The sequence below is a fragment of the Nomascus leucogenys genome, chromosome 1a (assembly GCF_006542625.1).
Source record: "Nomascus leucogenys isolate Asia chromosome 1a, Asia_NLE_v1, whole genome shotgun sequence".
NCBI lineage: Eukaryota > Metazoa > Chordata > Mammalia > Primates > Hylobatidae > Nomascus > Nomascus leucogenys.
In genome coordinates, this window is record NC_044381.1 from 99,763,012 (window position 1) to 99,787,612 (window position 24,601).

Here is a 24,601-nt window from a genome sequence, read left to right on the forward strand (position 1 = left end):
ATTTATTTATTTTCAAATGAAGAAACTGAGGCATGGAAACATTGACTCCAATTCACACAGCTAGTAAGAGACAGAATCAAGAATTAGCTAAGCTCTTGACTTTGGAAACCATGTGCTTAACTAGTACACAAACAAGCACCCAGTTACACATCAGTCTGTTCCCTTTTCCAGATCCCTATAGAGCAAGAAAAACCTCAGCTCTGCATAGTTCCACAGGACAAAAGGTGTATTAGTCCAGGACTATAGATATCTACTATTTTTACCCTTGTATAACAAAGAGAGCCACTGGAGTTATTTTGTAAGACAATAAAGATTTGCTCAAAAGCAACCTTCCCCACTTGCCAGCTGAAAAATTAGTAATATTTTTATAGTTGACTTATAATAATAGAATAAGTTTGGTTGGAGTCAGTACACTTACATCCTTATGTTCCTATTCTTCATCTATTGTTTTGCTTTTTTTATGTAATAAGAAATGAGTTTAGAGAAATAAATATGTTTCAATTGTATAAAAATCATAGACTAATCATGTTGACATATAAATGTATGTTCTCTCTATAATATATAAAAACACAACACACATAGCTCAGTTAACAGCTCTTGTTAAATTTCTCTTCTACAAAAAAAGGAAGAGATTGAGAAAACAATTACGTTCTAGTGAGAACAGAAGTTGGTAGATAGATAGATAATAGGCAGATAGACCTCAAGTGAACTCAAGCTTTTATTCAAGCCTAAATCCGTAGAAACTCTGTTTCCTGCTACCATGACTAGAATTTCTCTTGTAAATGGTATTCTCTTTCTGTTAAACAAAGCAAGTTACTCATCATAAATGTACATCCCTTTAGGATGACAAGGTTGCAACTTGGAAAGAGTCTTGCTCTCTGAATTACCAGGCCAAAAAAAAAAGTCACACAACTAAGGAATATCCATGCTGGAAATTTTTCCTAGGGTAAAATAAAATTCTATTGCTTTAAATTACTGACATATGAATATATTTTTACATCAGCTGGTGTACTCTAACCAATAATCATCAAATAAAATAATGTTTTGCTGAATCTCAGGAATTTAATCTTAATAAAGAGACTTGTAAATTATGTTGTTTTGAGAAACCATATTTGTTCATTAGGCTATAAAATATGCTTATTATGGGAAATTGAATTCGATTCATTAAGCTATAAATAAAACCAACAGTCTTGTAATAATTAAGACAGAAAGTAGAGAGAGAGAGAGAGAAAGAGAGAGAGAGTGTGTGTAAAATGTTTAAGACTATTTGTCAACTCTCTACTCTTTGATTTCTCCCACAATTCCCATGCCCTTCTGAAATATTTTCCATGGAATATTTGGCATATGTGTTTTACATTTTTTCCAAAGCCTATAGCTTGTCCTTTCATTTGATTTGTGGTGTTTTTAATTTTAGAGCAGTCGTCATAAATGTCTATATTATTTCTTTCTATATAGTTTCTGGGTTAGGGTGTGTGTGTGTGTGTGTGTGTGTGTGTGTGTTCTGAGGAAAACCTTTTCTACCTACAATTATACTAAATTGTGTGCAAGTGTAAATATACATAGACACACACAAAACTGAACATACGTAACATACATATCGTTTTGACCTTTAACATGTCTAGACTTGGTTTGGTATGAGATAGAAATCTAACTTGTTATGTATTTTTTCTGTATTAAAGTAACTTTAAGTTTTACATTATAGATGTATAATTTCTCTCCTGATTTGACAATCTGATGTTACCATAAATAAATACATCCATGCATCTAGCTAACTATCACTTAGAGAGGTTTATACAGTTGTTTTTGCATATTTTCTCAATAGTTCTCTCAGAAGGCTGATTTGCAACCTGTAAATATGTGTGGAGCTTAATAAATGGCAGCTTGGCCTTAGGAATTGGTTGGGTGAGTCAACTAGTGAATGAAAACCCTGGAAAAAATAATTTTTTTTGAGCACTTTTATCCAGTCACCAATCTAAACATTATAAAATTCTGAGATTAGAATTTGGCTCTTACTAATTTCGAATAGAATAATCTGGACTTACTCTTATCTTCTTTCCATTAACTGTGACACAAATATGGCAGTAACCAACCTTTAAACATTCAGCCAAGGACAACAACTGGAAGAGCAGTAAGCCATAAAAGAAGAGAAATTTGGTGTCTTGGTAATTTGGGGGATATCTGTCCTATAATCCTAGATATCACATAGTAAAAACAATATTTGGGGTCACTGTTACGACAGCTAATTAAAAACTTGGAGCATGTCCAAGTTTTTTGGGGGTGATAAGAATAATAAGGCACTTCATGAATAACTCTTTTTTGAATGTTAAATAACCTTATCAGAAATTTTGACTCATTCGGCCTAGTAGCAAATGGACAGCATTATTCACCAGTAATCTTGGGATATGAAAAACTTTCCCATGATCTTCAGAAGAGAAGGGAAGATATTCAGGAGGATATCATAAAAATATTCAAGTATTTTAATATAGAGATAATACAGAATGTATAAAAATATTATGCTTTTATTCTGTCAAAGTATATATCAAGGGATATTTATGTAGTAGGTACCATTAAACATTTATATTATGGTACATATATTATATTAATTACTTAGTGGTTAGAATTAGGTATTTTACATTTTGACATGCCAAAGACAAAAAGAAAATAATATAATCCATAAATGAACAAATTAATAAGTTAGTATATAGTTGGTATCTCTGTAACTACAACCAAGTTTAAGGAATAGAATATGGTTCCCACTTGTTCCCACCCCGGGACACCCTTGCATGTGCCTACAAAATCAAAATGACCTTCCTTTACCTTAGAGTTAACCACTATATTGACATTTATGGTGGATAGTTTCTTATTTTTCTTCATAGTTTTCCTGGAAATATGTATTCCAAAACACACTAGTTAAGTTCTGCCTGCTTTTTACATTATACTGTATTTTTTTATGTCTAGTGTCTTTCACTTAAAATTATGTTTGTAATGTTTATCCACTTTGTGTACACTATAGTTTGTGCACTGCCATTATCTAACATATTGTAATGATGATATCACATTTTAAAATCTCTGATCTTAATTAACATTTGCATTTTTTTTTTTTTACAATTCTTAGCGATGACAAATGACACTGCTTATAAACATTCTTTCCGGTCTTCTAGGACACATACATGCGCACATTTCTGTGCGTATAAGCCTCGCCACACTGCTGTTAGCAGTGTGACATGGTACAACCACCTTGGAAAATGGTTTGGAGTTGTTTACTAAAGTTGGTGCTGCATACTTATCTCTAATCTGCTCTGGAGTCCATTCTGTTAATTCCTAATATCAGTCACTTTAATTGGTAGTTCTAGAATTTCTCCTTGATTTTTTTTTTCCAAAACTGCCATGTTATTTTTTATGGATTCTAGTTCTCCACTTCAACTTTGTGGAATGCCTTTTACCTACTTGAAGTCATGAGATAGTTGTTTCAGAGTCTATTTTGATAATTCAAATATCTGAAGACCTAATTAGAGTGTTGCTATTGTCTGATGTTTATCTTTTATGTTTTCTTTTTAATGTTGTCTGTTTATCATTGACTGTGTGCTGGCATATAGGTATTTGCACACACAGACACACAGACACATAGAAACACTTATGAAAATAATTTGAGAACTAGAATGGGGTTATTTTCTCCAAAGTTAATTTTTGTTTCTGTCTGTCACCTGAAGGCACTACCAGGTATAGGTTGGGCAATATTCTGGGCCACCAGACAACACAAAACCAGGAAGTGCTACAGTCTCTGTGATTACTCCACTGTTCTGTGCTATTCCAAAAGATCAGGCTTCTAAGTGACAGCCCAAATAGGAGTAATTAAACATGACTCCTACTCTTGGTGAAACTTGGAATCCCGCTTGTGTTTACTTATACTGATAAGGATTTCAAAGCTATGCTAAGGCCCCAAGATGTTGGTCAGCAAATTATCCCAAGGCAAAAGTCCTGTCAAATGCCACGTCTGTCTTGCTGGATTTTTATCTACTCCTGAACTTTCACCAAATAATGCTTGTCTTTCTTATTAGCTCTTTAATGCTTTTAATACAATTATTTCTTCTATGTTTTAAAGTTTTCAATAGTGAAAGATTTATTGATTAAATAATTTGCTATTAAAGGCAGTAAAATTCTAGTTAACTTAAAGGTAAATTTATGTATCTGATATTATTAGGGCATAGGTTCCTTGACAACAAGAATACAGTCAGTTTTTAAAAATACTATCACCACTTCCCTATCACCACAAATAAAGGGCTCAATGAATATTTGCTAAGTGAAAGAATAAAAATTGTAAACTCAGTATTTAAACCATTTACAATTTAGTAGGAACTTCACATGAATTTTCAATTAATGAAATCTAGTGAAAAGCTGCTGTATTCCCAGTATTGTAAGAAACTGTGAACAAACTAAATCTCTTGAGAAACTAAAATGTGCTTTCTTGGGAAGGAGATAACGTCCTCACTGTGGCCAGAGTATTTTATGTTTTGACAATGAAGGAGCGCAGGAAATGCAACCCCAAAATATGCTACTTTGGTATACCGATTACTTAACCAGAGGGCACTTGGGGCACAGCAGATGCAGTGTGAGGCTTTCTCTGAGCTCTCCTTATCTGCATAAAGATCCTGCAAAAATAACTCAATTGTCATCAGTCTCCTCCCCAGGAGTTTCATCAACCAGGAGACTCATATCACAGGAGAGGAGAGGAGAAATTGACGCCCCGGCCAGAAAGACTGTCACAAAAAATCATCTTCTCTCCTAAGGACCTATTTATCTTTCCAGAACATTATTTACCTTTCCTTAAGTTGCTTACACAGTCCCCTCTTCCCCTTTCCTTATGAAGAGGGCATATGAGCTTCTGGATATCACTGGGCTTTGGGATATTCACCTTTCTTTCCTGTGATGCCCCCTTGCAAGTAACAAATTTGTATGTATTTATCCCATTAATCTGCCTGTTGTCAGTTTATTTCATGGACTCAGTTATGCACCCTGAGAGGAAAGGGGAAAGTCTTCCCTCCCTTTAATCAGTATATTCATAGGAATTGAGTTTTTTTTTTTTTTTTTTTTTTTTTTTTTTCGGACTAAGTCTCACTCGGTCACCCGGGCTGGAGTGCAGTGACAGGATCTAGGCTCACTACAAACTCTGTCTTCTGGGTTCAAGCAATTCTCATGCCTCAGCCTCCTGAGTAGCTGGGATTTCAGGCATGTGCTACCACACCCGGCTAATTTGTGTATTTTTAGTAGAGACAGGGTTTCACCATATTGGCCAGGCTGGTCTTGAACTCCTGGTCTCAAGTGATCTGCCCACCTCGGCCTCACAAAGTGCTGGGATTAAAGGCGTGAGCCACCACGCCCAGCAAAAATTGAGGATCTATTTCTTTAGTAGTTTGAAATATTGTTTAAAAGTTTCACAAGAATTGCAAAACTATGAATGTTCACATTTGGACAAGTATTAGTTTTCATCAGTGAAATTACAAGATTTTTAATTATTAATCAAATATCAAACTGGAAAACCAGGTACACCTCCACAAACAGAAAGAAAGAGAGAAAATGAAAGCAAAGATTTAGAAGGGTCAAATATCAGTGCCATTTCAAGGTCATTCAGAGAAAAGTAGATAGTTCGCTATTTCCTTTGAGGTAAGACAGAAACAATAACTGCAGAGCAGCGCTCTTCTAATAAATATCCCTCTGATATGACTGTAGCTAAGCACATCATTGTCAAAGGCTTAACTATTTCCTATTCTCTGTCATCAATTTTTTTATCCATGTCAATTAGGAGGTAAACATAATCAAGTCTTCAATGACACTTTATTCATTTAACAAATATGTATTGAGTTTCTTCCATGTCCCAGGTACATTCCCAAACACAGAAGATACACAATAGTGAACAGGAAAGGCAGCACTGCCGCTCTCATATAGTCCACAAGCAGACTGCAAGCAAGTGAACAAACATAAGCTGGTTTTGACCAATCATAAGTGATAGAAGAAAATGGATCAAGATGAGGTGATAGAAAAGACTAGCTTTATAATTGATAGTCGAGAAAATCCCCTCGTATGAGATGAAATGAGATTCAAAGAAAAAACTGGATGATGAGAGAGTATAAATCGTGCATAGCTCTAGAGAAGGAGAGTCTGAGGCAGAAGAGATAGCTGATGCAAAGTATCCAGAGTGAGAACAAACTCTGGTCACTGGCAAAGGCACCTGTAACAGAACCATTAAGGATGACAGGATGATCTGTAAAAAATGAAATTAGAGAAAATGGCAGGGAGCACAAACAACTTTGTAAGACATACTTCGGGGTTTTGACTTTATTCTAATCGGAATGGAAAGCAACTAGTGGGCTTTAAGTAGGGTAGGACTATAATCTTATCAAAGTTTTCACAAACTCTATCCTGCTACAGTGTAAAGAATAAACAATAGTGGAAGCAGAAAAAGCAAGATTTTGCAGTTTCCTAGATCAACTGAAACAGTCTCTACTAAAGAAAATGTAGTGTTTACTATTTTCGAGTGCTTATCACATTTAGGCATGGAGCATTCAGTTCATCAGATTACAGTTTCTTATTAAAATACTCTGCTTTTCTTCAGTTTCAACATGTCTTTTCCAGGAAATGATTTAACCAAGGGTTATTTATTATCAATCTAAACATATATATGTTTAGATTATATATATGATATATATTTTAGAATATATATGTTTATATATTATTATACATACATTTACAGTATTTCTCTAGTTTCCTAACTCTCTTATTTTCTTTTATGGCTTTAGTACTCAGCAATGTAGAGAACAGTGTTATTAACATTTTGGGTAACTGAGTTCTTTCCCCAGAAAGACATATATGCACATGAAAATTTGCAGACAATTTCAGAGGATTCACAAACTGCCTCAGTTACATTGATGAAAGCCCCCAAACAAGAAACCTTGCTATAAACATCTCTCATAATCTTTTCTTAGATGTAGCTGTCTTCCATTAAAAACAATTAAGAAATTATTTAATGAGAAGATGATAGATATAAGAATGGAATAAATGCCTCAAATATTATCCTGATATAAAATCCAATGGCACAAATAAAATGGTACAATGGCAAAGAACAATGGTCATAACCTGGAATCAGTAGTTCTTACGTTGATTATCATCCAATCATATAGGCATCTTTACATCAAAATATTTTAAGATAAAAATCAAACTGGATTAACATAAAGAATGAGTTTCAACTGTGCAAATAATATAAAAATTAAATTATCCTCTGATACTGAATTAATGTTAAGTCACACTCTGTGATTTACTGGTAGCCATATCTTTCTGAAGTGATTTTAAAAGATAGAAAATGAGCAAATATGCTCACACTTTCTAATTTTGATCTTAAAAGTAAAACACAGGTACTAATGAGAAACTCTGGTTATGGGATCATTAGCATGCAGCTCAGATACTAGTATTTTCTCCAGATTTAATAAACAATTGTGTAACCATATTCTCTAGCTTGTGGTAAACAAATCATAAAGTTGAACTGCCTTAAAAAGCAAACCAGAAAATCAATACTTAGAAGAAAAAGCAAGCCTTTATTTTTCTTATAAATGTGATTTATAAAGGATCCTTATTTTAAATGTTCAAATAGATCTCTCGGCATATACACTTATGTTTAATAACCACCTAACCAAGAGCCATCTTTTAAAAACAAAAATTAAGCATACTTGATAGCAAACAGAGAAAAGATTCAATTCAATATACACCATTGAGCAAACCTCAATCTCTCAGCAAAAATTGAAAATTGAAAGTGCATGAACCATAGCTATTAGGCTTTCATGAACCCAGTAAGTATCATTATTGGGCTATTTAGGTGCTTTTTGTAATATATCAAATATTGTAATTGAAAGAGTGAAAGACAGAAAGTCCTATTCATTCCCCTCAATATTAAATAAAATAATAATCTGAGGTTTTTCTGTGTCATAGGCAATCCATTAAAGGTTATGGAGAAATTGAAGGTCAATGAATAATGAAAAATATATTCATATAAGCAGGTGGAAAAACCCGGTAAAAATAAAATAGTAACAAATAACACTAAAATATTTAGTGCTTGCTTTGTACATGAAATGCAAATTTAGAAAAATTATATAAATTGGATTTTTAAATCAAGCACATTATTTTAAATGCATTAGGGGAGATAGCTTTGGAAAATAATACCACTCTGAAAGCTTGTGGAAAATGGGCACTTTTTCATAAACAAATGCTCTGAACCTTCCTACTCCCATCTACAGTTCATGAGCATTTTAAGAATAGAATAATCTTAACAAAGACACTAACAGGAATAATAGTAGTATTTGCAAAACAAAAATCATTCATATTCAGTCTTATAAATGGGTTCCACAGAATTCCTTAAACCAAGAAGGGTTACACTCATTTGACTTACAAACTGTTTCGTTTTTGTGTTGTTTTTTTTTTTTTGGAGTACATATTTTATGACAAACAAAGCATTTTTGTATATAGTTTTCTGGAAGTAAAACTTCATTTCACAAAATTTAGAAAGTGTCTTCCATGTGTAGTGAATTAATTTTGTGTGCTCTATATGAATGAGATGGAAAATTTCATTAACATAAAGTACTATCACTAAATTATTATTTAAAAATACACAATGTATTGAAGCTGTTCTGTAACTCTTTTCTAATGTTTCTACCAAGTCAACATTAAATGGTGATATCTTAGGTCCCTTTCTTTATCTCCTCATGAAAGTGTTTATTGATTCTATCTACTCAACCATCTCCTATCAGAAAATAAATGTAATTTGAGTTTGGCATTGGAAAGGTTTTTAGACTTCCTCATTTTTCCGGGGCAAATATCTCCAAGATAAGACAAGCTTTAGCTTGTTTATATGGACCACATCTGAAGTTGATGCATTGTTTAACAGAGTATATGACTCTTTCTTCTGCATGGTTGAGACGGTCTTTTGAGAATGGGAGAGAAAAAAAAGGACATAGATAAGAATTGGAATAATTGGTTTTGCCACTTAATTGAAGTCATTGTGTACATGAAAGTGACTTGGAAGTGGGGACAGGGATATTCAAGTTGGTTCCAACAAGACCAGAGATAGATATCTAACTAAATGATTAAAATTCAGTTTGACCAGTAGTTCTATGAGAATAGTAAATACAATTTATGGAAGGTCATTGTCAATTTAGATTGAGCGTCTGCATTAGACTCCAAAAGACCAAACCAAAATGGAGTCACTCATGCTAAAAGTTCCATGTCATCAAACTGAAATTAAGTTGTTTATCTGACCTTCTGAGAAATCAGGAGAGAGATGATAACCAAACCCCCAAACAGACCAGTTTTAGCCAGCATGATAAAGAAATCCCCTCTGCTTTAACACTTACAAGGAAAGTAACCTAAGATACCCTGATGTTAACCAGTCAGCTTTTTTTATATTACATTGTTTCCTTGTTCCTGCTCAAGTTGTCTTATAAAAACTGACTGTTCTACTATTCCTAATGGAGCACCTTTCAATATTTTATAGATAGAGTGTTCCCTGATTTATGAGTAACTAATAAAAGAAAATTACATTCTTAAACTCAATTTGTTGAAATTTTGTTTTTTGCAAAGAGGCAGTACTGTGCAGGATCATCTCTACTATGAAGGACTAATGAAAACTTTAGAGAAAATAACAGATCTGAAACTTTAAGGGTCCCTGACCAACCCTGAAGTACCCATGGTCTGAGACAGTGAAGAGCAAAGTCACAGCAACAGTTCTAAATACAGAATATACATAAGATTACTAGGGAAATTGTAATACTTGATGCACATATTGACCACTGAAATTGCATCCAAAAGACAATAAATATGGAACAAAAATCCATTCACCCTACATGTATTTTCCAGAAACGCATGTGTCCTTAACCAAACAGCATCTATACAGCCAACTCCACTGTATGAGAATTGCTCCCTATGGTGAGCACTTCTGCTGTCTCCAGTCTTCATCATTATCTCCTATTCTAAGTCCATTTAAAACAGAAGCTTCATGTAATCAAGGCCAGGAGTGAATAGATGTGATCATTAGGGTATTATAGGGATAGTTTACAAAGCAGAGGGTTAAACACTCAGGTTCAAGGACTACCTGGATTTAGATCCTGGCTCTGGTACTTGGTAGCCAAGTAACTTGGCAACTTATTTAAACAGACTGTGCCACATTCCCTTCACTACCTAAATCCTAGAATTGCTATTCCTAGAAAAATCAAAAGACTATCTGTACCATTGTACACATGATACAATTTAGATTAGACCACTGTACTAAACCTTTGAAAGTTTTAGTAAAATGTATGATTCAGAGCTTTTATTATTTTAGAGCATTTGGTGCAATAATTAGAAAATATGACCAATTTTCCAAATAAGAACCTGCCTAGTTTATGGTACTTAAAACACCTTTGTAGAAAATTACTATTTCTATTCTCAATGGCAAGGGGAAAAACATTTAGTTCAGTTAATTGAAAAATGACTATAAATTATTAAGATAAAAATCTGACAGAAAAATATTCAAAAATTCCCACCAATGTGACACTCTTCACTGTGTTATCTGATCTGTCAGGACACTGTCACTATACTGTACTGGCTTTAATGAAGTTTCTGGAAAATTCTAGAGGTAACAGGAGTTCCTTGATGAGCTCAGACATTGTAGCTCATTTTTAGTTCATGTCCACAGATTCAAAATCAGTACAAACTACAAAGTATCTTATGCACATTTTTATACAAGATAGAGATTACAAAAACTGGCTGAGTATTAATCAAAGCTAAAGATGCCTGCCAATTGCTGTATTTTTAGGGTGAGAAATTAATGATTATGATTTGACAAGGAGAAAACTGGCAAAGACTTCCAATATCATTTGGATCTCTGTGCCTGCTGAAATCTCATGTTGAATTGTAATCCGCGATGCTGGAGTTAGGGCCTGGTGGGAGGTGTTTGAGTCATGGGGTCATATCCCTCAATGCTTGATGCTGTCTTTGTAAGTTCTCCCAATACCTGGTCATATAACAGTGTGTCTCCCCCGCACCCGACGCCACTTGCTTCTGCTTTTGCCATATAACATGCCTGCTCCCCTTTCATCTTCCACCATGATTGAAAGTTTCTTGAGTCCTCCCTAGAAGGCAAGCTGATGCCAGCACTATACTTCCTGTAAAGCCTGCAGAACGATAAGCCAATTTAACCTCTTTTCTTTATACATTACCTAGTCTCAGTTATTTTTTTATTGCAATTCGAGAACAGCCTAATACAAGTTTAATAGTAATGCCTAATGAATGAATAGAAATATAGTTTGGTGGAAATGTGAAGCTTGTTCTTTAAAAGAATGGCATATATTAAAATCTAGATTAATTTTCAGGACCATCTATGTAGTTACTCTAGCTAAACAAGGCTACAAAGTTTCAGAGCCCCGTTCAAAGGGAATGTATTAAATATATAAGGCAAATAGCATAGCCAATGGTGTGTTGCAAGATTTTAAAAATGCAATCTCACATCTAATAAATACATCTAATCTTTCTTTAAGCATTAAAATACAAGATTTAGGTAAAGCAAAGAATTATTAATGGTCAAAAAATATGTGACTCAGGAATAACCAACAGAAATCGTTGTTTAGTAGAAAGAAAACCTACAAGTCTGGTTATAAACTGAAGGTAGTGGGGGGAAAGAGAACACTTCTGATAGATGTAAATGGTTGTACATAACTTCTATATCTGTCTGTAAGGAAACAACCATTGCTTCAAATGCACATGGAGCCTCCAAATACATGGATGTTCAATAGGTTGATACTGTTCAACACATCACTAGTTTTAGTTAAACCATTGTGCTGTAGGCTCCAATCTGCTGTTTAACTCAAAAAGTAAATTTTTCATTTCAGATATTGCATTATTTAGCATTATTTAGTTCTAAAATCGGTACATAGTTCTTTTTTATGTTTCTAATTGTCTACTAAGATTATTATCCATTCCCTCATTCTGATAACTTTACTTGTAAGTCCTTGAAAATACATATAACAACTATTTTCTGAAGATCTTATCTGCTAATTCCAACATCTGAGTCATCTTGTGTTTGTTTCTTCTGACCTATTTTACTATTGTTGGTTATGGCTTATATTTTCCTTCTTTTTGTGAGTGCTAATTTTTTATTGTATGCTTTATGTTGTAACTAATGTACTTTAGAGAGCCCAATTTACTCTCTTCCTTTAAAGGATATTAAATTGTATTTTAGAAGGCAGGCAGTTAAAATACTCGTAAATCATGTGATCATTTTGGGCTTTTTTTTTTTTTTTTTCTATAGGACCTATTTCAGTTTTTCCCTTAAATCAGAGTTTACACTAAGACATGGAACATTTCTGGACTTACAGCTGAATTGCCAAGATGCTCCTCAAGGTCTCTCTACATTCCGACTGGGTCACAATTTCAGTGTATTTTAGAACCATGTGACCTCTTACATGTCCATTTGAGTGTTAGTCATGCAGCAGAGTCACTCTCTGCTAGGCTTTCTGTAGTCTCAACTTGTGATATAATAAATCAGTCCTAAGACAAATGTCTATAGGAAATCATCAAGAAACTTCAGTCGTGCCTCAGAAAGACATCACTCTCCTTTCTGATACTTTACCACCTAAATTATCAAAGTTTTGAAGTCTGAAAGTCTCTTCTTCAGGTTATATTGACAGTGTTCTGCAAGGGCTTCACTTACCCTAGTTATCATCTGGAAAATGATTGCAGTGAAGAGCGTGAGGGGGTGTAGGGCTCGCTTAATTTGCTTCTCTTCTCTCAAACATCAGAGTGTTTCATTGTCTGTAATACAATGCTTACAAATATCTATTTCAGATATTTTGTCAGTTCTATAGTTGTTAACCAAGGAAGCAAAATTTTAATATGCTTATTACATATATGTAATACGATATGCCTAATATTCATGTTACAATTATGCTTCTATGGTTAACAACAACAAATGGCACTTACTGCACCATAGCCAGAACTTTTTAAAATTGTATTTATTTAGTAATCATTGAATTAATCTTATTAAATAAGTAGGCTTTTACATTATAATATTTAAAAATGTAATTTAAAAATCTAAAACTATATGAAAACTTTATTATATAAAACTTCTAATAAAAATACCACATTAAAAATAAAAATCCAGGAAAATATTAAATCAATGGAATGTCAGGATGATAGTCTTAAGTAAAGACTATATGAGTATATAAGGATATATTGCAAGCTAAAGAGAGGGAAATTTCAAAGATACTTCCAAGGTTTCTAGCTTGTGCAACTAGAGTTTTCATAGTGACGTTTTTTCAGTGAGCAATTTTAAAAGAGAAACACATGTTTGTTATTGTTTCTTGACATTGTCATGTGTGGATATAATTATTTAAATTCCCAGAATTACTGCAGCCTTTTTGCTACAAAACTCGGTGAGGGTGAAAGTCAAGAGAATCTGAAGAACACCCAATGTCCTAATATACAATTCATCCAACTCTTTATTTTGATTTTTGGTTTTTTAACATCATAAAATTTATTGCTTACAGCTGAAAACATTTTTGCCTGATAAGAGTTCTCTAGTCGTTGACTCCATTGTGCCCACCAGACCGGGAACTATAGATCTGCCCCTGATGCCCAGTTCTGTCTGGATTAACTCATGTTTGATAAGTATTCTCTCCAGAAGATTATTACATACATAGTCAAGGCTGCAAACTAATAAGTAACTTTAATGATATAATAATTTGTAATGAGTTCTTGCAAACAAATTCACCCAAGCAAAGACTCTGCTCATCTATCAAGACAACATTTTTTATCAAGATTTATCTCAAGACCCCCATCTCACTTTTTCCAACAATCCTCGTCTCTAATGTCACAAACGTTGTGCAGTCCCTATGAGTTTCCCACATTGAATGAGCCAGCTTAAACAACAGAAGCCTAAACTTCAAAGCTTGATAAATACCCTTCGGTCCATTTAGTCCTTTTGAGATATTACCAATAATTAATCAAAGTGATGTTTTCGCTTGCTTCAGTAAATTAAATACACTCAAATTTAATTAATCAGTAGGTTTCTCTGGTGGTATTTCAGGGGGCAAATAGTCTTAGAGGACCCACTGAGATAAAGCCAAGGACCCTCACTACTGCAGCAAAATCTGTCACCGTGTAAACAGTATACTTATCAGGATACCATTGAACTTACAAATTCAGGGTTTCTCAAACTGCAAAGTTGAGTTTCCACATTGAGTCTGAGCCCTGATTACTTTTTTTAGCCTCCATTTTAAGGGACCCTTAGATTATTTTATCAGACTTGAAAGTAATTTTACTTGGCATTAATTTTTCTTGTAACTATGAAAGTTAGTACCTTTTCTGTTTGCCTCTCTGCCCTTGTCTCTTTCTGTTGTGAGTCTATAAGAGCAAATCCTAGAGTGGAAGAGATACGTAGTTCTGATAAATACATCTCTGGAACTAATCTCAGAGACTAACTGGTAATAATCTCTTCTAGACCTTTCATTATCGGATAGGGACATCTACCAAAATTTATGAAAACTTTCCTCAGTCTTATCTTGTTTTGTGAAAGTCTAGTTAAAGGAAATATCTCATCTGAAAATTTCTTGTCTATCAGGAGTTGCAGATTGATTGGGTCTGCAACACAAAATGGCCAGTCCTTAGGTGGCAACCCCACATATAAAATGAATAAAAAGTTTGACTGAATGTTTCCAGACTCTCATGGGTTTATCTCAGCCTAAGGACACACTTTGTTAAGCACAAACTCCTGCTTTTTTGTGCTATAAACATCACTTTTGTGCTTATATTTATAAATGGTATAATTTCACCAAGAATAATTTACAATTATCGTGGTCACTTTAGATAACTTTAATAGAAAGGAAATTGAAGTAAAAGGTGAGCAAACTTCCAAACATTCAATAGTCTGAAATTTTTGTATGAAAAAACTTCTAAAAGAAATCAAGATTCCATAATTTTATCCTGAAGTGATTCATTGGCCAAGGCAAATTAAAAAAATACAAAACTTAAATCTCTTTCTCTGTGTATGCACTAAGGAAAGGCCACGTGAGCACACGGTGAGAAGCTGAAAATCTGCAAGCCACAAGGAGTGCCTTTACTAGGAACTGAATTGGTGACACTTTGATTGAGGTTTCCCAAACTCCAGGACTCTGAGAATACATTTCTGTTTAAGCTCTCTAGTCTAGTGTTTTGCTATGGCAGCCCAAGATAATTATGAATGCACTTTGCTACTCTCCTTTTATTACCATAAGGGGAAAGTTAATATTAGCTTTTGTTTGTAAACTATGTTCTAAAGAAACTTATTAGAAACTTTTCTAGAAAACGCAAGTCTAATCTCTTTTGCTCTTAGGTCATACCTTAAGACTGAAATAGAAAAATTTCAAATTCTACCACCAAACTAGAAGTCCACTCAACCAGAGATAATTATTGCTTTTCAGAAGCACACATCAGCAGGAATGGTAACTTCACTGCATCCATCAGAGCTTGCCAGTTGGCTAGTGATAGAAGAATCAATACATAAATTGGTAGCAACATGCTATTGTGGCAGTACCTAATTTTGGAATGCTTTGGAAACAGTGAGGGTTCTTGACATTACCTAGGAAACCTAATTTTAATCGTTAACAATTAAATAGTTTTTTTTCTTAGAATCTTCTTAGGAAGCAATAGAACACTTTGCAAAGTGCTCTATAGCTTCCTAAGAAGATAGCTAGTATAAAAGTAGGAACACATGTATAAAAGGAAAATAGGAAGGCTAAAGGAAATGCCCAAGCTGATCAGCATGACAGGAAGGCAGTTGTTCCTAACATCCTGTCTCCCGCTACATCTGAAAAGACCAAAACTTTGGAAAAGTTCAAAGAGGCTATATAGAGTGCTAGTGATCTAGACTCAGAAGAGAAAAAAAAAAAAACAAAAAGATTTTTGAACAGTCTGATTGCAATTTACATGATGATAATTTCTGGCACTTTCAAAATAGCTGCTGAATAGTACCAAAGTAACTCAAAAGAAATCATCCAAAATTTTAAATAAAATTGCCTACCAAATAAAGTACAAATTGGACAATAGGCTCAATGAATATTGGTGGGGAATGTTATAAAATTTGCTGAGTAAGTTTCTGGTGCCTGACTCACCCATCACTAGTATAATCTTGCAAAAATGATAAAATAAGGCACTAACAAGATACCAATATCCTAGGCCTCTTTAAAATTTCCAAAATGTTTCATAAGACTAACCCTAAATAGTTTTGAATACATCTCTGTCATTGTCTGCTGAGCCTTAGGATAGAGTGACAATTTTCCTTGCCAGAAAGCTACCTAGCAAACATCTGCATTCTGATCATAGCAAATAAATAAATAAATAAATAAATAAATAAATAAATAAAAGCTTAAATTTGTGTTTTACTGAGATGGTTATTAACTGCTTTGTAATAACTTTGTAATAACAAACTCAGAAACTTCACTTTCTTATCACCCTCAATCACTGCAAAATGTATGAGAATTGAATTGTCAAACTAAAATCAGCAAAGCTTGGAGACACTCAAACTTCCATTTCATAAAGTAAAGCCATGGGCTTTAACACCCAAATCAACTTCTGGGGTGAATTGGCTCTTTCCTCATGGTTAAAGAATAGGCCAACTCAACACAAACACGGATGAATACTGAAAAACAATACATTACATATATTGGTATTGGTTATACCAATACCATACAAGCAATATACCATATCTGATCATCAACTTTTCTTCAACATCCTCCCAAACAACTCTTACATTATCTAAAGCCTGAAGATCTAGTCTTCTAGAAGAGGTACAGATAAATAAAGCTCTTGAAACACAGTTGGAAGGACCGCATCAGGTAACATCAACTAGTAGGATATCAGTAAAACTCCAGAAACTTAATCCTTGGGTTCATAATTTTCAATGAAAGAAACATAAGCCATCCTCAGATTACTGGAAAACTATCTCAATCAGACATTTCAGGCTGAAGATTTTAGTGATCTCTCAGGAGCAGATCATCTTTGGAAAGGAGATAATGTCAAAAAAAGTCCTACAGAATTAGATTGACATGAATGGGGCCAAAGATTACCAGGGGCCGAAGATTACCAGGTTTCAAGTAACATTCATATGTTCTCTATTTTTACAGCTTTTTTTGTGTGTGTCTTTTTATTGATATAATGTCCTGGACTACAGATCTTCTTACAATTGACTAAAGCACAAAACCAAACCAAATCATAAATTTATACTTCCTTTCTTTTAGAATCTTTTTTTCCTTTTTAGAATTTACCTAAAAGAACGTGGGTATAAATGTCTCTCTCTTCAGTACAAAGTTTATTTTAATAAATGGGTTTACTTCTTAGATAATTGCATGTACCTCGCATGTGATTTTCTATGTAAAATATACAATAATAGGCCAGACATGTCATACCAGAAAAGAGAGGTTGCTATCTCCACTGAAATAATACTTGAGCCTTTGAAACTTTATAGACCTTAAAACTGAAGTTTCACAGAAATAGAGATTAGAAAGTAACCTTGGAAAATGGTGTCGTTGTGGAAGTTGTCTTACTTTACAGACCATGCGAAGAATTTCTCCCAATTTAAACTCAATCTCATGTTCTTTTACTTCAATCTACCTGGTTGGTAATCTCTGTACTATTAGTCTTATTACTTGTGTGCCAGCACACTCCTCAGTGACAATCAATCTATATAATATGATTCATCAATCCCATTGGAGTATTTTGGCTGAAATTAGATTATTGTGTGTCTCCACCATCACCACCATTAACTGGTATTAGCTTTTTTCCACAAAAGTCTATCATTCCACAAAAGCCTATCGGTTAAACTCTGCAAGAAGATCAGTAATTTGTTTTCTCAGTAAATTAATGTGTGCATTCAATTTCTTGTTTCACTTAGAATTTGCTTTATCTCATCAACTTTCCACTCCTAGCAAAAGAGGCCTTAAGATAACTTAATTTATAAAAGAGAAAAATTTGTTCTCTATTTGAAACTGAAACACACCCCCTTGAAAAGAAATTTGATGTTAACTTCTTCAGTATTCTATGTCCTTTATTTAATGCTTACAGTAAGTCTGAAATTGGAAAAAATAATTTTATGTGAGATTTGCATGGGAGGCATTTCACTAAGAGCATAAATTTTCCTGTCCTTGAACCTTGTGACCTTGAATAGGTTGTGTTTCAAAAGAGAGGAGTCCTAAATATAATAGCAGTCTTTGAAGGTAAAATACAGGTGTTCTTTGGTGAAGAATGCTGTACATAATTCCTGGACACTTCCTGGTATTATTAATATTACTAAAATATTGAAATAGTAAACAAAGACATCAGGAAAATAGGTAACTTGACTAACACCCCTATATTGTTTTTCTCTGAGTTACTCATGTTGGGAACTCATTTCATTTTCTGGGGTGAATGTGGACATGCTAGTCTACTAACTGAAAATAACAAGCAAACTATAATAATAATAATAGTCCCTTTCTTAGAACCTGTCTGTATTATTTAGTTTGGACTGCAATAACAAAAGGTTAGGTAAAGCAATTGGCAGAAATTTGTTTTCTGACCATTCTGGAGGCTGGTAAGTCCAAGGTCAAGGTGCTGGCAGATTTGGTTATTTGTGAGGGTCCTCTTTTTGTCTTGTAGACAGCCACCTTCTCACTGTGTCCTCACATGGCCTTTCCTGGGTGCATGCTCATGAAGAGAAAGATCTCTTCCTCTTCTTATTATAGCACTAATCCCATCATAAGGACCCACACTCATGACCTAATAAAAACCTAATTACTTTCCAAAGGTCCCACCTTCTAATACCATCACTTTGGGTGTTAGGGTTTCAGCATACGAATTTTGAGGGAACACAAACATTCAGACTGTAGCAGTTACAGTTTTCAAAATGCTTTTGCCCAGAAGTTGTCCTATGAAATGATCCAGTGAATGATTATTCAGAGAAAAAAATGACAGCAAGAGAGACGGAGATAGAAAAAGAAATAGAGAGAGAAAATAGAAAAATCTCGATAATATTAAAGATTAAAAGAGCTGCTTTCTAAAACATGATCCATAATGATAATTCTTCAGTTCTGCACCTCATTATCCAAAGACCAGTAGCAGTAATGAAATAAGACCAATAGCCCACTGCTTGTACCTTCTATTTTCTTCAGCATTAGTTAATCCTAAGTACTACCTTTCCCAATTCCACGGTGTTCTGGTGGAGCTGTCATTCACTGTGCCACAAAACAAGCCAATCAATATCTCTCCCTCCATAGAATTTTAATCTCAGTCGTCATGGCAAAAAGACAGGAAGGCTTTAGGCTTCTCTTTCCAACATGAATATGGAAACTAGTCATCAGCTCCTGACTTGCAATCTGGGTTATCCTGACTACTATACAGGTTTTCCAAACTTTTAAAAACAAAATTCTTTGTAATCCCTAGTGTCTGATAATAAATTTGTTATAATTTAGCTTGAGTCAAATTCTGTTACTTATGAAAGGCTCCTCATTGATTTCGTATTAGCATGTGTGCACCAACATATGCTCATTCTCGAAGCCTTTCCATGCTCTGAATTAATTTCCAAAAAAGAAAAGGGTAACAGTTCCAAGCTGCATTAGGCTTAGTGAATTGTATCAGCAGCTGTAGACCAAAGGATTCTCTTTAATATTCTAACAGCATACAGAAAGCTGCTGCAAAAGGCTCCAGGTTTTCAGCCACACCCCAAAACCTAGAATGATAATACCAGTCACAGTATCATTTTCAAATGCAAAGGGGGCAAAGTCTTTTATTATTAATGTCTTTCCCATATCCTATTCTTAAAGAAAATCTATGATTAGAAATTCCTCTCAGACTAAATCCTAACCTGATCAACTCCTCACCCGCTAAAGCTGCATCCAGCAATAAATGAAGATAGAAAATGACTGACTCATCAGAGCCCTCATAGACCATCAGAGCTATAAATATTAATTCCATAAGGAAACTTGGAGGAAGGGAACAAAGTCAATGATTAGCAATGGAGAGAAAAACCAGGTCTGGGGAACTGGCTAAGGAGGCTAACTACTTAAATTATCAATTTACATTAAAAAGCAAAGACAATAAACATTAAGAAGTCTTTAGGCTAGCTATTTAAATAGAATTATTCTTTTTAAACCCTTTCTTAGTCTACAACCTTCTCTAACTACTTCTAAATGTAATCACGACTAGCATATGAGCCAGTGCAGTTAATGCTTGTTGAAAGCATGAGTATAGATTAGTGTCTTCACTTTATGCTTCTTATCTTTCAATGGCCTGGTTCTTTTTACATCTGGCCTAACGTTTTTCAAACTTTGGGCCTCAGGGTCTGTGCTAATTTACATAAGAGTATGAAGAAAAAACAGTTCATAAAAATGTCATGTAGAAATTGAAAGACTTCTATGAAATGGCCTAGTTAAATTTGGTGATAGATTCCTTTTACAGGCCATCTGGTTTAATTCTGCAAAATGCAATGTGGTCTTCGTGGAAAAAAAAAAAGAAATATAAATGCCAAAGGGGATTATTTTTTAATTGGAAAACATAAAAAGTTGACAGATTTTGAAGAGTTCCCTATAAAAAGATCCCTTAATGTTTTTCATTAACTGTTTTGCTTACATTGAACTATATAAATGATTGCACATATGACTAAGTAGAAAAGTACTTATGGATGTTATAGCTAATCTGACTTTAATATCTTTTTTTTTTTTTTTTTTTTTTGAGATGGAGTCTCGCTCTGTTGCCCAGGCTGCAATGCCTTGGCTCACTGCAAGCTTCACCTCCTGGGTTCATGCCATTCTCCTGCCTCAGCCTCCCAAGTAGCTGGGACTACAGGTGCCCACCACCGTGCCCAGCTAATTTTTTTGTATTTTTAGTAGAGACAGGGTTTCACTGTGTTAGCCAGGATGGTCTCGATCTCCTGACCTCCTGATACGCCTGCCTTGGCCTCCCAAAGTGCTGGGATTACAGGTGCTATTTTCTTAATCAGAATTATAAAGGGTAATTTAGTTCCTACTATCTTCCCATTTCAAAGCAATTAATGAATGTCATACTAAAAATGTTTAAGAACAAAGTTGTCTACCTTAGAAAGCTTCAAAAATGTATAACTTATTTCTGTGCTTTTCGCATTTGACAGTCAAGTAAATAGGTTATTAAATCTATTGTAATCTATTAAGTCTAACAGAAACAGAACAATAGTAAGAGCTAGTAAGTTCCATTGCTTACTAGTTCTTTCTTCTGAGACCTTCTAGTACTTTTCTTCTGAGACCTTCTTTCTCAGGATTCTAAGCAGTAGGATATACATTCAATACAACATTATTTAAACAACTTATTTGCATATTCCATATCACCAAATAATATATGGGAAAGAAACAGCATCCTAAGATAACCAGAAAAGTCCATTTTATTTGACTGAATTTTTGCACTTATTTCCTTTGTGACTTACTCTCTTAAAGTGTTTCCGTTTCATTGTTTATAATAGTAAACAACAGGCAAGCAAGGAAAAAAACAGTTACAGCTTTGACTAAATATTTCCCTGAACAGGTTCATGTAAAAGTGCCTTATTTATGTAGCTTGTATGAGAGGGGGAATTTCTTGTAAGGGACAATGTGGTTCTTAATGATTTTTGACATAGCTCCATTTAATCTAGTAAATAATAAAAGACAATGCATTGGATGTTATTTTATTTTATTGTTTCTTTGAAAACATGAACTCATCATCATAATACTATAGTTTTCAATACAAGATAAATTTTCATATTATTCAATCATAAAATATTAGACAGCACAAAATTGCCTGACTTCCATTAGCAGATATGTTTTTAACCAGAATCAGCTCATTTCAACTAGTTTATTTCACCATCATCCCTGACAAAGACTATCTTTTTCTTCAAACTAAATTAGGTTCCCTAGAGCCCTTAGACAAACACCCAGCACAATAGACACCTTGATTCCCATCGCCTTGTGATGCTCAGAGTAGAGAACCCAACTACACAGAACTGTGAGCTAGGAAATAGTTATGATTTTAAGCTGGCAAATTTGCGATGCCACAATAGAAAGTCAATACAATATAATGTTCCTACATTAGGTTTTTTTTTCTTTTTTTCCTTTTTTTTTTTAGATGGAGACTCCCTCTGTTGCCCAGGCTAGAGTGCAGTGACACAATCTCTGCTAACTGCAACTTCCGCCTCCCGGGTTCAAACGATTCTCTTGCCTCAGCCTCCTGAGTAGCTGGGATTACAGGCGCGCATGACCATACCAGGCTAATTTTTGTATTTTTAATAGAGACGGGGGTTCACCATGTTGGTCAGATTGGTCTCGAACTCCTGACCTCATAATCCGCCCGCCTCAGCCTCCCAAAGTGCTGGGATTACAGGTGTGAGCCACCCTGCCCGGCCCATTAGATTTCCTTATAATTTTTCTGCTTAGAATTTATTGAGGTTGCTGCATCTGAAGTACAATATCTTTCGATGGTTTTAAGAAGATGATCAGACATTATTTTTTCACACATATTATTTCTTCTGCCTACTTTTTTTATCTTTCTCATTTTCAGGATAATATATAATAGATCTTTACTTTGTGTCTTCTATGCCTTTTTTCCCCCTTCTAATTTTAAAACCTTTTTTCCCGCTACTTTATTCTCAATAGTTTCTTTTGACTTATTTCATTTCCATATATACAATCTTCGTTTAATCAACACGTTTGATTCTTTGAGTAATGAATTTGTCAACTTTGGAATTTCTACCTTTATATATTTTCCAGTTTTATGCTTATATTCTTTTTCTTATGTTTTATTCTAATAAGCACAGTAAATAAAGTTACCTGAAGTGTATGTGAGGTGTCCAATATCTCTTCCCCTGTGTATTTGGCTCAATTGTTAGTTGTTTTCATTATCTAATGTTTACTGTTTTATGTGATTTTTGTTTTGATTTGGTTTGGTTTTGCCCTCTTGTCTCTTTGTGGGTCTCGTAATTTTTGTATATGTCCAACATTTGTTTTTAAATATTTGTAGAAATAATTTTGAGAACTAGAATCATATTATCTTTTTCCATAGCGTATTTTTGTGTGCTTTCTTGAGGAATCTATTAATGCCTATAATTTAGTATTATCTTCGTCTAAAATCATAGATTTATATATTCAAACATGAGCTCTAGGTTACAGAAAAAACCTATTCTGGTTGACCCTTACTCTCAGATTACAGTTTTTTAAGTTCTCATCCTAAAGCAAGGCAGATCCACCCGCCATTCCTTCACCTTTAATAAAACCTGGACATCAATTTCTGTCACTTTAGTTTTTCAAAATCCTCAAAAGAGCCTCTCAGGCTCTTGCCTTCTGAATTACTCACTCCAGCAACTATAACAAAACCCTAAAATCTGGGTTAAACTTCCTGGTTATTTCCCTTTCACCCAATTTGGATCCAGTATTTTTTGCTATTTATTAGTTTACCAATACTATCAGATGACCTTAGTAATTGTATTTGTTAGGATTCTCTAGAGAAACAAAATAAGTAGGATGTAGAGAGATAGAAATTTATTACAAGGAATTGGTTCATGTCATTACAGGGGATGAGAAATCCCACGATCTGTAGGGTGAATAGTCAAGTCAGAGACCCAGGAGACCAGAAAGTACAGTTCCAGTATGAGTCCAAAGGCCTGAGAACCAGGAGATCCAATATTGTAGTTCCAGTTCATTCCACTTTGACAGCTGGCACAGCAGAAACTCAGGAGGAGCCAAAATTTTAGTTCAACTCTGAATGCAGGGAAAAGCTAATGACTCAGTCCAAAGGTAATCAAGCAGGAAAAATGTTCTCTTACTCGGGGAAGAGTCAGCCTTTTAGTTGCATGAGACCCACTCACATTAGGGAGAGCAATCTGATTTACTCACTCTAACAGTTTAAGTGATTAATCTCATCCAAAAACAGCCTCGTAGGAACATCTAGAATAATATTTGACCAAATATCTGAGAACCCCATAGGTCAGTCAAGTACCCATAAATTAAACATCACAATAATTTTCCTAGGTTTTCTTTCTATACTTGAATCTGAAAGTAAATGTGATTTAAATTTAAGCTAATATTTCTCTGCTTATGCAATATAATCCAAATTTTTTAGTATGTGAAGTTTGGAACAAATCTGATCCTGGTGAATTTCTCTGACTTTTATTAATAATCCTGCTTACACCATGGCCACCCCTTAATGCTTGGTTTTTCTGCATATGCAATGCAATTTTACAATTTCTTGCCATTATTAAATATTCTTCCTTCTTGTCAGAAGGAAGAATATTCCACCTTCTTACCCTGACAAAAGCCTACTTACTCTATAAGGTCTCTTTCTCAATTTTTGCCACCTTTATGGAAATGTTCCTCAACCCTCTCAAGCCCAGAGAATAAATACCATTTTCCTTTCTTCTCATGTTGTACATCTAGTGTGAGTGTGTGTAACAGGTTATGACACACACACACACATACATATATTATGAAACATAAAATAATAAATGATCGTCTGGTGATTTCCTACCCACTTTAAACTAGAGCACTATCAATCCACTGAAACTACCTATTGCTCTTATCTTATT